This window comes from Ciona intestinalis, unplaced genomic scaffold, assembly GCF_000224145.3.
Source record: "Ciona intestinalis unplaced genomic scaffold, KH HT000025.2, whole genome shotgun sequence".
NCBI classification, from domain to species: Eukaryota; Metazoa; Chordata; class Ascidiacea; order Phlebobranchia; family Cionidae; genus Ciona; species Ciona intestinalis.
In genome coordinates this window covers 257,175-274,016 of record NW_004190347.2, presented here as the reverse complement: position 1 = coordinate 274,016, position 16,842 = coordinate 257,175, and the positions used below count along the sequence as shown (strand labels likewise).

General features: G+C 35.6%; 1 long non-coding RNA gene across 1 annotated transcript; it reads right to left on the bottom strand.

Annotated features, from left to right (window-relative positions):
• Positions 1–20: 20 nt before the first annotated feature.
• On the bottom strand, positions 21–14,521 carry LOC113474898. Its single transcript, XR_003396615.1, has 4 exons — positions 13,712–14,521; positions 12,183–13,068; positions 4,625–4,723; positions 21–69 (listed from the first exon to the last, which is right to left on the bottom strand). It is a non-coding gene; the product is annotated as an uncharacterized LOC113474898 (long non-coding RNA).
• Between the last annotated feature and the right edge of the window lie 2,321 nt (positions 14,522–16,842).

The following is a 16,842-nucleotide window of genomic DNA, read 5'->3' as shown; positions in this document are numbered from 1 at the left end:
ATTCCCGGGTATTTTTTCAGTGCCTAATATATTCCGCTTGTATCATTAGCACAGTGTGTTGTCTAATTTCTGTAGAAAAAGTAATAACATACACCATGGGTGGCGGGCTGTAACATTATTGATACAAATTCTAAACAAGAGCAAACTTTCCCTCCCAAGTCATTGTTGCATAATAGTAGGGTAGGGGAAAGAACAATTTTAGCACATAATATCCAAATATCCTGATCGTTTTTTAAACAACACAGCGGTCTATAGGAGTCGTGAGGATGCGGTTTTATGATTCTTTGAATCTTTTTGTTGACTACTAATTGGGATGAGAAAGTAGAATACAAAATGTGTTCCATCTTCCCCCGCCCTAATGTGGTATTTATCCAGACACAACAGTTCAGGTTTGTCATATTGTCACCCATTAATTCTACGGTCTACGGTAGTGGTTACGTTGCAAACTGTATACAACCTCAAACCTTTGGCTAGCCCTACATTTGGCAAACTCTTTTAACTGGAAACTATGCATTTTTTATTCTAATCTAGAAGTGTGCTACTGCAAGGTAAACCATGGGGACATGTGATTAGACAAGCAAAGCTACCCATTACCCAAACACCAAGGGTGCTACCCCAAGAACCTGATATTGAAGCCTGTCGCTTCCCCGAAGGTAGACGACAAGGGTTTTAATGGTAATGAATAAAAGATCATCCCTTGAGAGCTCGACCAAGGTTTGACCCTCAGTCGACAAAAAACAAGTAACCGAACAAATTCTAGCTCTTAAATACCAATTATACACAGTTACCCCATAAGGTTTTAAACCATACAAACCTAAATGACAACAACACCATGACCACTACAATAACTTCATCTGCTATTAATCTTGTTTCACTAACTAATACACAAATGTCATCACTTTACCACCTCAGCCCTACGTTAACTTGTCACTAACGACGTTACCTCTAGCGCGGCAACGTTCGAGTGTGAACTCCTTTCAACAATCCTGTGATTAATATCGATGTGTGACGTCACTTAATGCATTATAGATCAGAATGAAGTTAGTTGTTCACGGCGTTCGATTAATTGTAGAACGGGGTGTTCTGATCGTTGTATAAAATAATTTACTCGGAAAAGAAAATTCTATTTTAAAGGGTCCCAAAATACGACCCAAAAAAACATTAAAAAGTTCGCCCACTACCCTATGCTGTAAGCTTGTAAGAATATTTACTCTACACCAAGTTCTATAGTATAGTAGGGTGGGGGTAGATGGGACATCTTTAGCCCATAATATCCAAATATCCTGATCGTATTTTAAACAATTAACAACGGCCTATAGTCGTCGTGAGGATACGGTTTTATAATTCTTTGAATGTTCTTTGTTTACTACTAAATGGGTAAAGAAAATAGAATAAAAGGTGTCCCATCTTCCCCACCATACTATATAAAAAAAATAGTATATATATCATATAGCTAAGGTCTTTAATTTTATCTTGATATAAACTTAGAGCAACCGACCCCTTAAAGGCAAAGGCTGTGTAAACATCCTTAAGTGACTATGTGACTCACTGGCACGTGTTCAATGCTTTTTATTTGAAATCTTAAGTTTAACCACAAAAACTTCATGTGGATTTAACCAGAGTTGGATTTGTGGCCTTATAATATAAAACGTAACACAGAAAATTTGGGTATGGAACCTGCAATGTCTTTTTCATTGATTTGCGATATTTTACTGACCTAAAACTGATTTAATAGGTAAAAATATAACTATGCAAAATAAAATACCTAAAGCTGCATTTGTTTCAACTTTCTGAATCATAAATATAGTAGTAGCATTGTGGGGTAAGATGGATACCGTTAGAACACAATATCCAATATTTCCAAATCCTATTTTTAACAATTGAAAACGATCTATTTTTTAGTCGCAACGAAAATGAAAATAAGAACCATTTTCCCCAACCTGCTATAAATTTAAACCTTAAAAACTTTGCCTGCAATTTCTTAATATTCCACACACACAAAATCGTGCGGTTTTCTGTTCAAACCCTTCTTATGACTGGTAGCCTACCACTCACAGTGCGTGGTGGTAGGGACACTAGAATGACCACTTGCTTAGTTAAGGACCATAAAGCGAGGGTGGACAGGGAAAACGTCCGGTGACGTCATTATCTTGGTGAATCACAATCGCCGTACAAACTTCGTCGCGATTTTAAGCCACGTTTACACTCAACAGGAATTCAATTGCTTCCCCCCTTTAACAAAATTTACGCCCACGGAATAGTTGTGTCTACGGGAGTTGCTGTGTTTATACAAAGATAGCAAACTGCATTTTAGTATATAGGCTTAACGTTAGTTACCTACTAAAAAGCGATACAAACGTACGTTTTATCTTAAGGGGAGTATGGATTATAAAGTCGAACAAAACACCAATCGTATCAAAGTGCCTTTTAATAGGTTTAACCTAAACTGTCTGCTAAAATAAAAAGCGATGCAAATTATACGTTTTATTTTATGGGTAGTAAAGATTGTTATGTTAAATTATACATCGACTGTTACAACCACACCTAAAGCTTCCTAAAGTAAATCCGAAACTTACTGAATGTAAATAACACGCCTTACTTTGTTCTCTTTCTATCCTTCATCAATTAAAACATCACAAAATTCCTTTCAAAAGCCGAATTGTAAGGTCCAAAGGCTCTCTAATGCTCACAGTCTAGTGCTCAGTGTCTCGGGAATTTGTCTGGTTATTACGGAAATCGACTTCCATATAAACGTTCCCAGTAGTGAATTGTAAAATCATTTCATTAGACACCTCCCGGTAATAAACACCCTCACTTTATAGGCCTCCCCAGCTATGTAAAGATAAAACTGGAAAAGTTCCAACGACGCTTCGAAAGTGGGTCACAGGAGAATAGGAAACTTTAGGACTATAAAACTTACAAAAAGTGCGACGTCTTAACTTTTATAAAATAAAGCGCTGTCGTCGTGTGGCAGACAAATCACTGTCCTAATAAAATTCACCACATCCATTTCGCTACCAAATGGGCGACTTTACAAAGCGTTGTTAAAATACGATTAGGAAATACAGGTTTTATATGCTCTGGAAGACGGGTGTTAGATACTGTAACTTCCACAGTACTATTATAACAACTACCTAACACCGCGCACAAATCTCTCCAGCAAGCGACCCTTTAAAAGCGCTGTTAAAAACACGGTTAGGAAATACGGGTTTATATGCTAACGCTAACCGCCCCCACTTTACTGAATATTACCTACGTGTCACCTGGTAGCAACATCAGCGAAATAAGAGCTACGATCTGGCTTTGCGGTGTTGAGTTTTTTTACCCGAAATCCTTTTCAACTTTAGATGTGCGAAACAACAAGACCTACTTCTACTCTAGTGCGAAACTACGTTGGTAACAATCCGTTGAATCTGTTTGTTTCTAAATTTTACGACCACAAGTGGTAATGCTGCATGTATAGCAGGGTGGGGAAGATGGGACACCTTTCATTTTATTTTCTCGTTCCATGTAGTAGTTAACAAAAATATAAAACCGTATACTCACGACTCCTACAGACTGTTAGTTGTTTAAAACACGATCAAGGTATTTGGATATTATGTGCTAAAGGTTTCCCAGCTTCCCCCACCCTACTATATGAGTAATAGCTTTTAACCTGACCGAAATGTTAGTGGAATTATGTTTTACCAATAAGCCTGTTTAAACAACTGCAGTTTTATCGGTAAAACCCCTCTTTTTTCTTGTGCATTATTTGATATTTGCTACCGCACTCAAAAGAGACTAAAAAGTTATGTTATGTATACTCAAGTTGTGCGTATATTATACCTGCGTTTTTAAACTGTTGTTTTGCCGTAAAATTACAAAAATTAACGGTACAAAATTAACAGTTTTTACAACAATGAAAATTATTTAAAGTAAAAATATAACTGTCATGAAAGTTTTAAAGTAGAAACACAATCAAAATCGCTGCACTGTATCTAGCGTTTCTCTGTCCTTCTCTATGATGTCATAATCAACCTCGTCGATTATCTGTGTTCTGGTTCTTGAATACGAATCCATCATTCGTTCCTTTATCTGCCATTGTCTGCTTACACTGAACAACTGGTGCCAATGTATCCAACTGTAGCAGCAAACGAACTAAGCTTTGTCTATCTACTTAAGAACTCTGGAATGTAAACTTAAACGACTTCTCGTCAAAGTCAAGTACATTGTGTAGCCGACTCCTTTCAATTCACTGAATAAATGAGATCAAAATACTACGTCACAGCCCAGGCATTTTAATTGGGCCCATGAGCTCAAATAAGCGACGCTAATTAGACTGGCACACTGAATGCTTATATTCGATAACGACCCTTTTAAGTGTGAGAATAAAATAATGATAGAACTACCAACTGGGTTATACAAACTGTGCGCTATATAAAATCTAATATACAACAATTCCATATCTTCAATCTTAATGATATGTTTTTGGAATAAAACACGCAAAATGTCAACACTAATATAGTGACGTATTTGAAACATATAAATAACTTTAATTTTACAAATCTTTCAAATTAGAAATAAGAGCTTGTATAAAAGCATGCCTAAATGACAAGACAATACACATTACAAGTATAATACTTACGTTTTAGTACGTTGGCTTCATTTTTTATTGCACTTACGGCTTCGGAGGTATGCGGGTCAGTAAACAGCACAACACGGTAATGCTATCACAGTTTATACCCTGTAATGTTTGGAATTAGAATACGTTATAAAAGAATATAAATATACCTGAAAGTTAACGTTAGATAGCAGCTGATATAAACAGATATAAAACCGTTCGATTTAGATATAGTAGGTTGGGGTAAGATGGTCCATGTTTAAATTAGCTTAATCGTTTTAGTTGGTAGTTCATCTTACCCCGCAGTACTATCTATACAATTACTGAAAGTGTATACATAGGCCAAGGTTTTAATCTCTTTGCATAAGCCCTGTCTGTATAATGTAAAAGAGAAGTTTGAAATTTTGAATAATGCTTAGCTGCTATTAAACAAACACTACTATAACAAGTCTATGTCTGTCCCGAGTCATTATAACTGGCTTGTGCTGTATATGTAACTCAAAACCACATTCCCTGAAGTGCACAGTTGGCGTCTATTTTGCATCTAAAGTGGAAAGAACAGCCACTGTTTCTACTCTGAATAACAAATCTACTGGGCTGGTCGTGTTTGCATTTTACAAGTACTTGTTGAATCGTACGCACGCACAAAGGCTACAAAGCACAAACACAAATGTTTGCGAAACACCAAAGGTGTGAAGGTTTAACGCCCACGCTGGGGGACTTCCTATAAATTGAAATACGAATTGAATGACTAGATAAGTCATTACTGTGAAAAAGATGGGGAAAGATAGAACACCCTTTCATTCATTTAAAATACGATCAAAATATTTGGATATCCTGTGCAAAAGGTGCCCCATCTTTCCTCGCCTTGCTATATTCGTATATACGGTTCTAATTATGTACAGCAGTGGTTCTTTAGCATTTTAGGCTCACGGTACACTTGGGTCCTCCGGATCTTTTGGTGGCACACGAAATTAAGAAACCGAGTATTATCCAAATTCAACACACAACAGCTACCGAATCCTTTCCATAAATTATGGCCAATTAGTGAAAGTTTCGCGGCAAACCAGAGCCATTTCAAGCAAATATTTCCTGGCATAGACTCCGAACAACCCCGGCTTAGACTCTGGACTTCAAGGGTCTCGTTAATTAAGTAAACAGAAACGCTATTTCCAAAGTGGATGGTAAACATGCAAAATGCAAAGCAACGGAAGAAGTCTTGTCAGTTTTCTCATCTAATAATAAATTCATGAAGCAAATCGACACCGGATGTTCTTTGTTGTAAGATTGACATTATCTAGAGATATGGTCCAGACTATTTTGGCAAAACAAGATGCAAAAGTGAAGGTTATACTTCTTCTACGTTACTTTAAAGCCGCAAACGTAAATCCTCAAACTTAAAGCTGACAAATCCTAACCCATAAATGAACCTTGACCTACTTCTAACCCTCAACTATCAGGAAACCTATTTAGTCGTTTTGATTTTTCGGATTTAAAGTTTCATGGGACCGAAAATGACACCCTGCTCAAACACGAAAAAAAACGTGACGGATCTGCTACAAGACATTCATAATCTCTTCATTTAATTACACGGTCTCTTATCAAGAGTACATCTATTACATAATTCGCTTTAGTAAGCCGTAAGCCAGACTTTGCACTTGAATGCTGATTACATTACTTTCCACGCTTCAGCAAACGTGATACACAAATCCTTGATTAAATTGTAACGTCACAATGGGCATTATTCGCTAACGACGCCGCCTTTAATCCGTAACAATCGGCTTTATTGCGAAATTTGTCTTCAAAGAATCGACACACAAGAGGGAAACGTCCAGCCAGTCATAGAAACAGCGAGTAGTCTAACTGCCGCCATTGTGGGTCCAAAAGCGGTGACTTTTGCAGTCGGTTTGAGCAAACTTTTTCGGTTTTGTTGGCAGTTTCTCTCAGGGGAAAGAAATAAAAAGTCACAGTTAGATCATTAAAACTTAATTCAAAAAATATATAAAAGTTCTATAGAAAGGCTTAAGTTCCATAAAATTAATTCTTTTTAAAACTCGATCGCAGTTGTTTACCGTATAGAACCAAACAACCCATGAATTCTACAAATTTCGACATTCAAAATCGTTTTAGGTTTTAAATAAATCACCAAAAAATATTTTTTTCCCGACACCCGCTGTATTATTTTGGACACAATATGGCGGCTAATTTACCTTCCACGTAACAAGAAGCAGTAGTTCTTATGTTTTCAAAGGCTTTGGTTCAGACGAGTCGAACCCATACTCAAACAACGCATTTGGGACATACAAGCTTTAAGACGTGACTAGCCTAGCAGAGCAAACTAAAACTGTTAAGATACGGAAACTAAACACATAGCCGGATCAATCATTACCTTGATAAATTAGGCGTTTACACACGGCTATAAAACTTCAGATATATTGCCTGTAACGTCTGAAACATCGTATGTAATGTAATAATATAGGCACACATGACACTTACGACCGCTTGAAAGGTTTTAACTGAAAGATAAACGACATATTGAAAACTGACTTAGTTTGTAACGCTTTTTATTGTTACAAAATACCCAAACAAATAACTCTGATATAGTAGGGTGGGGGAAGTTGGGCCACTTTTTCGTTTAGTTTTCTCTTTTCATTTGGTAGTAAACAAAAAACATTCAATGAATTATAAAACCGTATCTTCATGACTTCCACAGACCGTTGTTAATTGTTTAAAACACGATCAGGCTATTTGGGTATTATGTGTTAAAGGTGTCACATCTTCCCCCACCCCACTATATCTATATATTCTGTAAATCTGGCCCTGTTCTAGCACTCATACCGTTGAAAGATTCTAGTTGCATTACAACTAAGTAGAGACTGCTACTAAATACGAGGCGGACAAAAATCAAGTCCCAACAGTGAGACATATATTCCGCCAATTTCTTGCCGTATAAATATAAAAACAAAAATATATTTGATTAAAGAGTGATAAACCTCTTAGCCTTTCCTTCTTTCTTTTTTAAACCATTAGTTAGGCTATATTCTTGTTTTCTGCATATTTTCGCACTTTACAATGAACAAAAATCCTATTTCTCCGACTTGGCCTATAACCTACACACTGAATGTTAGTTCTTCTGAAGCGTAAAATGTTCGATTAAAACATTTAATGTAGCTAACTATCTACGGGGAAGCCGTAAAATTCCTTCTAAATAAGTTTTACAGCAGTTTTATGGAGTTGTAATCGTTTGCAACAAAAGCGTCGCTAAATTGGCAAGCGGGCAACATCTAATTAATGGCGACGAAGACGCCGCTAACAACTGCAAAGTTGTGTGGGATCTAACAAGGCAATAAATCAAACAAGAGCGAATACAGAAACATGTCTTCCTATCTGTGTGGTTTTGGACTTTCTATTTCTGTACTATATGGATGAGGTTCTATACAAATACAATATGGCACAATAAAGCACAACATGGGACCTGAGATATAGGCAAGAGTTAGCGCATTTATTCTACAACCAGCAGGGTGCTACAATTCATTCAGTAAAAACTTGTTTAAAGCAATGTTCTTTGAGTATCTTGCCCAAGAAAACATCGCCTATTATTATCCCTATCAGTACCAAGCATGGAACACGCTATCCATAAACACAAGCGTCCAACCACTGAGCCACGTCGTTCGACTACACACTCTCCAGGAACAACTTTTAAAACTAGCCCACAGAAAACGACCCGCCATCCTTTTCTATTGTTTTTAGCATCACATCCCATTCACACCAACATCCTGCACACAACATAGCGTTATTACACTCTAACCCTCCAACACCCTATAGGCCTATGCAGTTAGAAAGACGCCTCATCTCTACGAACAGGTGCAGACTACTTATGTTACTTGAACGCTGAACGACGCATCCTATTTATGGTGTCAAGTGCTAGATAGTTATAACTTCTGTAGAGTCAAATGACCGGGTTTAAAACGTTTATTTTTATCAACGTTAAAGTCTTGCCGAAAGCCATACGAAAAATTGGAACCAAATTAACAATTTTAGATAAAAATTCATTTTAAACTAAGCCTAGTAGCAGAAGTTACAGAGTAATTTAACTTCTATACATATGGGCGATATAAACCTTTCGATAGTTAGTTCATACAGAGGGAAACCGATACGACTTTTATATAAAAGAAGCGAGCAAAATACATAAGTCGTAATACAAATATATTAAGGCGTATATCTAAGTACTTACTAACGAAACCGATATTACAAATGCAACTATAAGCACCAATATAACTATTAATTACAAATGCTCGAATTTATAAGCACCGACAATTCTATAACCAATTTACACAAAAACCAGGCATAAGCTTAGCGACGAATAACAACATATTTAGCAACATACGCTTATTGTAGTTTAATAACATAAGGCGAATTACAAGCCCGTATAAAACACACTCAAACTGAACCTTGAGACCCAAGTTGAGGTTTGCAATGTCGTTACAACGTCCCAAGTGCCTCGCTACAGCTACGTTAAGGAAATCGCATGAAAAATTTATAAAGGTCGAATAAGATGGGCGTCGTCGAAAATTCTATTTCTGCAATCCTGATTGGATGCAGCGGAAACTCCGGGTTTGCAAGCGATGAATGTTGTTTAGATTTTACAGCTCAATTTACAAAGTTACCAAAACATTTAATATTAATATGAAGACCATTTATCCTGTTTAGATTTTACGGTTAACGATTTATAACAAATAGGAATAACTTGCAATAAATTAGGCATTGGTAATATAACGTGTTTTAACCATTGCATTTGGATGTCAGATCCCGCCGCTTGTTTTAATTAATCTAATCTACGTATCTTAATGCACATTTGCCTTTCAATTAAATCTTAATTTGGTTTAATTGAAAACAACTACATGTGCGTTTATTATTGTATTGTAAGATGGCCATGTGGACTTTTACTTATGTAGTTTTTGCCCATAACGTATTGTAATGCGTAACGACTGTTGATTTGTAGTTGATAATTCTGTTATATTAGTTATTTGATACGTATAAACAAATATATTACATACGTTGCATTTTAAATCACCGCTAAGGAGTTTTTGACTGCAATGTAAACGATCACAGGCCCTATAGACACACATACAACGATTGAACGATTGCATATTTCGATCTGATCATACAGGAAACTATCGCTTCAATAACTTCCGGAACAGCAATACCAAACAACTTAGCATATAGTAGGATGAGGTACAATGTGATGTTCTATTTTCTTGTCCCGTTTGGTAGTAACCGAAGAACATTTCAAGAATTATACAACCGTATCCTCACGACTCCCATAGACCGTTGTTAATTGTTTAAAACACGATCAGGATAGTTGGATATTATGTGCTAAAGGTGTCCCGTCTCCCCCCAACCCTTTTATATATATATAAATGGGAAATCCTGGGTGGTTATCCAGGAAACGGCTTTTAAGGACCACAACAAATCTATTTCTAGATAGATTTTAAACAGCGTAGAGACGGGAATTAACGGTAAACGACATACCGCACATCATTCTTATAGATACAATGTACCAATAAAAACATCGGTAAAAAAACAAACATTTAAACTTCTTACACAATTTTTTTCAATATGATTTCAACTTGAAAACAATTTGTTTATTTTATTATTTATCCTGGCTTAAAGAAATGGATTACGTATCGTTAAGAAGATTTAACCTATTTCTTTTACTTCCTAACGTCCTGTTATAATTGAATTGGCGGCTCTAGCAAAGCAGACGGTCATAATCTAATCAATGTAGGATTAAAATCAAATGTGTCTGACATCTGATTGATCTGATTTCCCATTCATATAAACAGATACATTTACTACAAAACAATAACCAGGATTAACAAAAAACTCAAATGCTAGCTTACAACTAGATTGTATCCGTTTAAACATAAACTATATTCTATCTACCAATTTTATTTACATTATTATACAAGAAAGGTTTACTTTCAGACTTTATAATTTAAACTTTGCATAAAAACACCATGAGTTTGTATACCTACAACAAAAAAAAATATTCTGCAATACATTTACATTATACATTTCTAATATTCCATCCATGTTAAACAATTCATTTTCATAGTTTGTAAACGTCTTAAGTACACATTCACCAAATTTCGCAAGCTTTTCAAAACTTTATAGTCATCCGATACTTTGACAGATTCTTTATAAGCAATAAGCAAACACAATAAACCTTAACATTTTGTTGTATTCTATGAGTCTACAAAACTAGTTTTAACTATAGAGGCCTTTTTACTGTAAGATATAATAAAAAATCTAAATGCTTTGGTAACCGTGGAAACTTCCATATTAAACTACAACATTGACGTTGATATGCAAACAATATAAAAATCTTTGGAGTCCATAAAACCAAGATCAAATACAGTCCTACTGAGTCAATAAAGTGTCAGACACAGCTGTGTAATAGATGAATAGTGACCATTAAAAATGAAACAGTTACTGCACCTTAGGGAAGGGAAAGGATATAAGTTATTTCTCCCAAGAGTAAAGCCTCTGCATCAAATTACATACTGGGAAAATATTTTTGGAATGACTGCAATATTGGATATTTTGACCGATTAAAATAACTCTAAATTCTATATTGATATTTTGGCAGGAGTCAAAATCATTTTTGAAATGTTGCATTTGCCAATAAAGTAATTGTCAATTTCACTACTAAATATTTTATGTTTAGCCATATCTTCTTACATGTAACTTTGACTTGATATTGTGCCAACAAAGCCATTTACTAAAACATGCTATCTGATATTTCTCATGGGTTAATCAAAGGTTAATGAGTCGTGAGGCATTAAACTAAGCTATAATGTATCAATTACTTTTATCACAGACATATCTATTTCACATGCAGGAATTTTATTCAACGAGATCCAATAAACTAATGTTCAATCAAAGAAATCAATAAAATATTATCTCATATTTATATTACTTATAATTCAATTATGAAAAGCAAAAGTAATCTGATATAACACAGTACAAACTAAATTTTTGTTCTAATTAAACAACACACACACTGATAGGATGGTCCATTGTTTGTATGGTTTTCTATTCTTTAACCATGGAAAACAAATTAATGTAAAAAGCAGAAGTAATCGCATCATGGGTACAATGACACATTTGACACTTAAGAATACTCTACGTTCAATTTACATTTCATTATATCTTGGTGAGGTATACCATAAGGCTCAGGATGTAAATCAGAGTTGGTCCATCCCCTACACCATAGTGTGTTCTATGGTCAGGTTATATAAGTGAGATCCTATAGCGTGACACACGATCATTGATCCTGGGCTAGAGCTGACTTGTTACCATCACCCTACATTATGGCTTAACTAACAGTTAGAACACTACATTCACACTGTAATCATTTAATATACCTTGTTAACAAATACGCCGAAACTACAAACTAGTAGCTGTAAACTGTGATATAGAAAATTAACAATTTGAGCCGAAACAACTCAAAAACAAAAACCTTTTAATAATGCATACTCACTACTAAAAACTGACAAAAAAGAATTAAATAACTTACGTTTTACAGTTTCTAAGTTACTTTCTGGTTTATAGAATAGATCTATACGTAATTAACCCAAATGTACAAAATAGAGTTGACGCTACTCACTTCACATGTGAGAACACTGTTGTTGTAAACATACAACACGCATTAAGTAAGACTTTATGATATCACACAGAACCTTGCTTTTTTCTAATTCAAAATTGAGAGCAATGAGTATACATTGAATAAATTTTAAAAAACGAGAGAATACGAGAAAAAAAGCAAGCATAAAAGGCTCGTAGGGTATTGAATTAAGTAACAATCAAAATCGTGGTGCCGCGCTTCGTGGTTGAGTGGTTAATAATGGGCACGAATTAATTTAACACAAACAACAACAAACCAGAGTTTAATAAAATCTAATTTTAATTTTACGGGTTTTGTATAGGTCACGCATGGAAGACATACTGTGGTAGTTTGTATTTGTACAAGAATTGAAGACGCCAGATTTTTTTATGAAATATTTTGCGCGACAAATTTACGCTACCGATAGGAGGTGAAGACAGTACGCTACCTTGCGGTAAAATGTAGTTTTTCTAACTGCCGCGTGTATCAAATACAGCCGTGTTGTAATCAGTCTCGTTGTCCGACACGCGTGAATAAAATAAGTTACATTGAAACTTATCTAAATTTTCATTTTCAAGTCTAAATTTTCATAGCACCAGTACAGTTACTTTAGTTTACAACCGTTGCATAGAAATTTGAATCATATCTTCCCTCTATACTCAAGAACTTTTGTATTGAATTCAATTCTTGAAATCCAGCACAAAGTTACCAACTTGGTAAATCGTAAGCGGGGCTTCGTTGTTTTAATTTGCGTTTACGTTCTCTTTCTTCAATGTTTTAATCGACCATTTCTCATTGGCTATGGTATTCAAAAAGATAAATAAAAAATATGTTATATAGTAGGGTAGGGAAAGAAAGGACAGATTTACATTAGATTTTTTATTTGGTAGTAAACAAAGAAAAATCATAGACTTATAAAACCATTTCCTCACGACTTCCATAGATCGTTGTTAATTTTTTAACACGATTTGGATACTTGGATATTATGTGCTAAAGGTGTCCCGTCCTCTTCTACTCTACTATATGTATCTTCCACTAAACCACAATAAAACTAGTTGTATTCAAGCGTTATTGGTTTTTTTGATCATCTTTTTATTTAAACGCAAAGTAAATGATCTCTGTGAGGAAAATTGGAATAAAAACACACCAATCGACTTTCCCTTGTGTATTGGTGTAGAACTATTGGCTCTTTATGAAATATTTAAATATCAAAAGGATTGTTTACTTTGAAGTTGGCATAATAAACCAAAAACTAAGCCATAAGCCGCGTTGAAAGAGTTGTAGTTGGGGACTAATATATAAGCCAAACTGAGCTAAAATATGATGAAGGAGTATAGTTATAGGACTAATAAATAAGCTATACTAAGAACGAAACCTCCTGCTTGGTATACATTATGTGTCCACATGTAGTAAAAAAACATATACGTATATTATAGCGTTACCTTATACTAGGCTTTCTTTGCATCTTTGTTACCCTCACGACCGTACGCAGTATACTACCATATGCCCGCTGTCAGGATTGTATGTTGCACCTTTTAGCTGCAAAACCTTGTGCAAGGATTTAGAAATGACATACAACGAGGTACAAACGGATGTGTTATTTGTTGTTTACCTGTCGATTTTGCTTGCAGTCAGCAGAGAATTTCGTTTGCAGTCAGCAAAAGATTGCTTACTCCTTAAATATAAGATTTAGCTGTTGTAATATTCGGTGCATATAGATTAATGCTATTACTGTCAGTATAAACAGTTGCAACGATTCAGTTGCATTTTAAATAAAGCCAACATAGTCGTGTTGATAGCTACATCAGGTTTCTTGGGTCATCCGAATAAACCCAAGTAACCGTCAACCCGTTTGTCATTTTAGGGAAAATTTTGTTCCTTTTTGCCGAAGTTCACATATTTGTTAAAATGCACACAACCTATTTGTTAACCAGAGTAACGACGATCATATTTGAAGCAGCAAAAAGGTCAATATCAACGCAATAGTCGTTAAATATTTCTTTTTTTTACAATAAATTGGGCCAATATTTTTTAGTAGAGTTCAGTGCTGTTTATGAGATTTTAATTGCAAAACACGTCAACAAAGATCCCATCAACAGGTCTATTTTCGCGGTAAAGCCGAGTGCAGTGAAGACGAATTTGCGCTTTTGAATTATTTAAGCAAGATCCCACAAAGGCAATGCGTGTGGATTTGAATATTGATTTATCTTTATATAAGGTTTGCGAAGCTTCTTATATGCTGACTATTGCCACCTAGTAATCGGGCGTGGTTAACTGTAGTTAAACTTTTTTTGTACATAAGATTTTATAAGTTTTTTGTTAAAAGTTTTGTTAAAAGTTTTTTTGTACATAAGATTTTATAACCTTACGCGTAGGCCTGCGCTATGCTCAGAACTGCATAAAAGCGTTGTTCATTGTTTAAAACTTAAGATGTTTGTATAAAACTTGAGAAACTCGAGACATATATGAGATATTATGTGCTAACGGTACATTAGGCTACCACTTTAGTGTTGTATTGGGCCATAAGATGTTTTTAAGCATCAGGCGTACGTTAGTATAAACATATTAAATATTAGCTGCTTAAATCCCGTAGAATATAAAGTAATATTCGAACTCGTATACGATATATGAATAGCCACTTAAAACGTATTTCGTAATAAAGTTGGAAAATTGAAATTGAATTAAATAAACTTTAATTTTTGGGTTTGAATTAATAACTTTGAAAGTTAAAGCTCCGTGACGAAAGAACAGCGATTATTACAGAGGATTATGACGTCAAATGACGTCAATAATGTATTTTGGTGCAGTAATAGATCTCCGTGTAAAATAACTACAAAACTAACATTCTTTGCCTTAGAACAAAATTATCTTTCTAGTTGAATAATCGGCGTGATTGGCATAGTACTATGACGTCACATTCCATTCGAAAACGTCGCGCGTCGATCGTGCGGAAACTCGACCTTGTGACGTAATAAAAGGGTGTATTTTCAATTTTGGGTATAAAAAGGATGGGTTTCTTGGCCCCATTCTCATTTATTCTATTTTTGCGTAAAAATGTGCGTAACTACCCACGTTGTTACATCACAATGGGGTAAACGTCGGAATCATCTGATACATGGCGAATGTGACCGAACAAACACTTAAGGAAGTATGGAGAAACGCAGGTCACCCCGTAGTGATATACTCTATATATAATGTGGTAGCCGTGGCAAAATAGGTTTGTCGGCATGCACCATGAGCTATGTAAGCCTGTAGAGTAGGTTAAGTCAATTAAAAGGGTGCGGGGCGCAGTGTTAGCGGTAGGCGACCTATGCGTGCGCTATATGGTAACATATTTTGTTTTTTTCACTTTCAAACACGACTGGCAAAATCAATTTATTAAAGCAACGAATAGGAGGGAATTATCGGCAAAACTACATTCGTTCAAAACGCTTTGGGTAAAAGGTGTAGAAAGATACTGAGTTGAAAAGCGCGCCTGTTAAACCCAAGGATAAACCGCTGTTAAAATGGGATTTTACTATAGAGACTCAAACATATTAGCAAGTTCATGTAAATATTATGTATATTGTATGAACTTGTTTACGGTAACAGCGTTAAGAGATCTATCTATGCAGTAAACAAGCAAGCAACGTAAGCGAAAGTAGTTGTTTGGTTTGTGTCAGCGTTGTACAGCGTTCTTACAGCCTTGATATAAAGCGGGAAAACGACAACAGAACACCAGACTTTGCTCGAATAGTTCTGCGTTTCGTCTTTTATCGAAGTAACGGTGTAATGTTTCATTAAATCTGTATACGGCTTGTTATAGCGCATTGGTAGTGGTTCAGTAGTGTAACTTGAGTGAGGCACATGGTTGTACAAACACAACATGAATGTAGCAACGGGAAAAGAAAAACGCGACGATTCGACCCACGATTGTGTTTGACTTGCAGGTTTGAATTAACTATTATGACGTCAGAAGGCGTGGCTTTGTCAGGCGCTTATACGTCATAAAGTCTACATTGTCCGGTAGTCGTATAATAGGAGGGAAATCGTTTTGAGTTCAGAGGCCAATTACGTTGACTTCACTTTCCGTACGCGGGTATTTTAGCCACCTCTTAACTGTTATTGTCCCGCAGTATCGTTATGGTTGCCTTGTCTAAGTAGTTACGAGAATTCGAGTTAAAGGCGACAGGCTTAGATGGCTACTTATACTGCACACAATGCGTGGGCATATGAAGTGACCCATGCAAAAGACGGAACGATAATTAGAGAAACAAATATGCTTCGAACAAAGTTAGTGGGCGGAGTTTACATAGCAAACTGTACCTGCGTATGGCAACAGTAGCAGCAAATAAGTTATATCCTGTCAACTAAGCGCGTATGGTTGATGTATAGTTAGTGTTGGCCGATTAAAGTTGGAATTTGGACTTTTGGTTAACTAAGTACACAAAAAGTCTCACTAAATCACAAACTAAAGCTGCAGGCAACGATTTAATTCAACACGTGCTTGTAGGATTTGAATTTCAAATTTGCATTGTGTATTGTGACGTCATAGGGCATGTAAAGTTTTGTAATAGTTCCATTTATGGTGAAC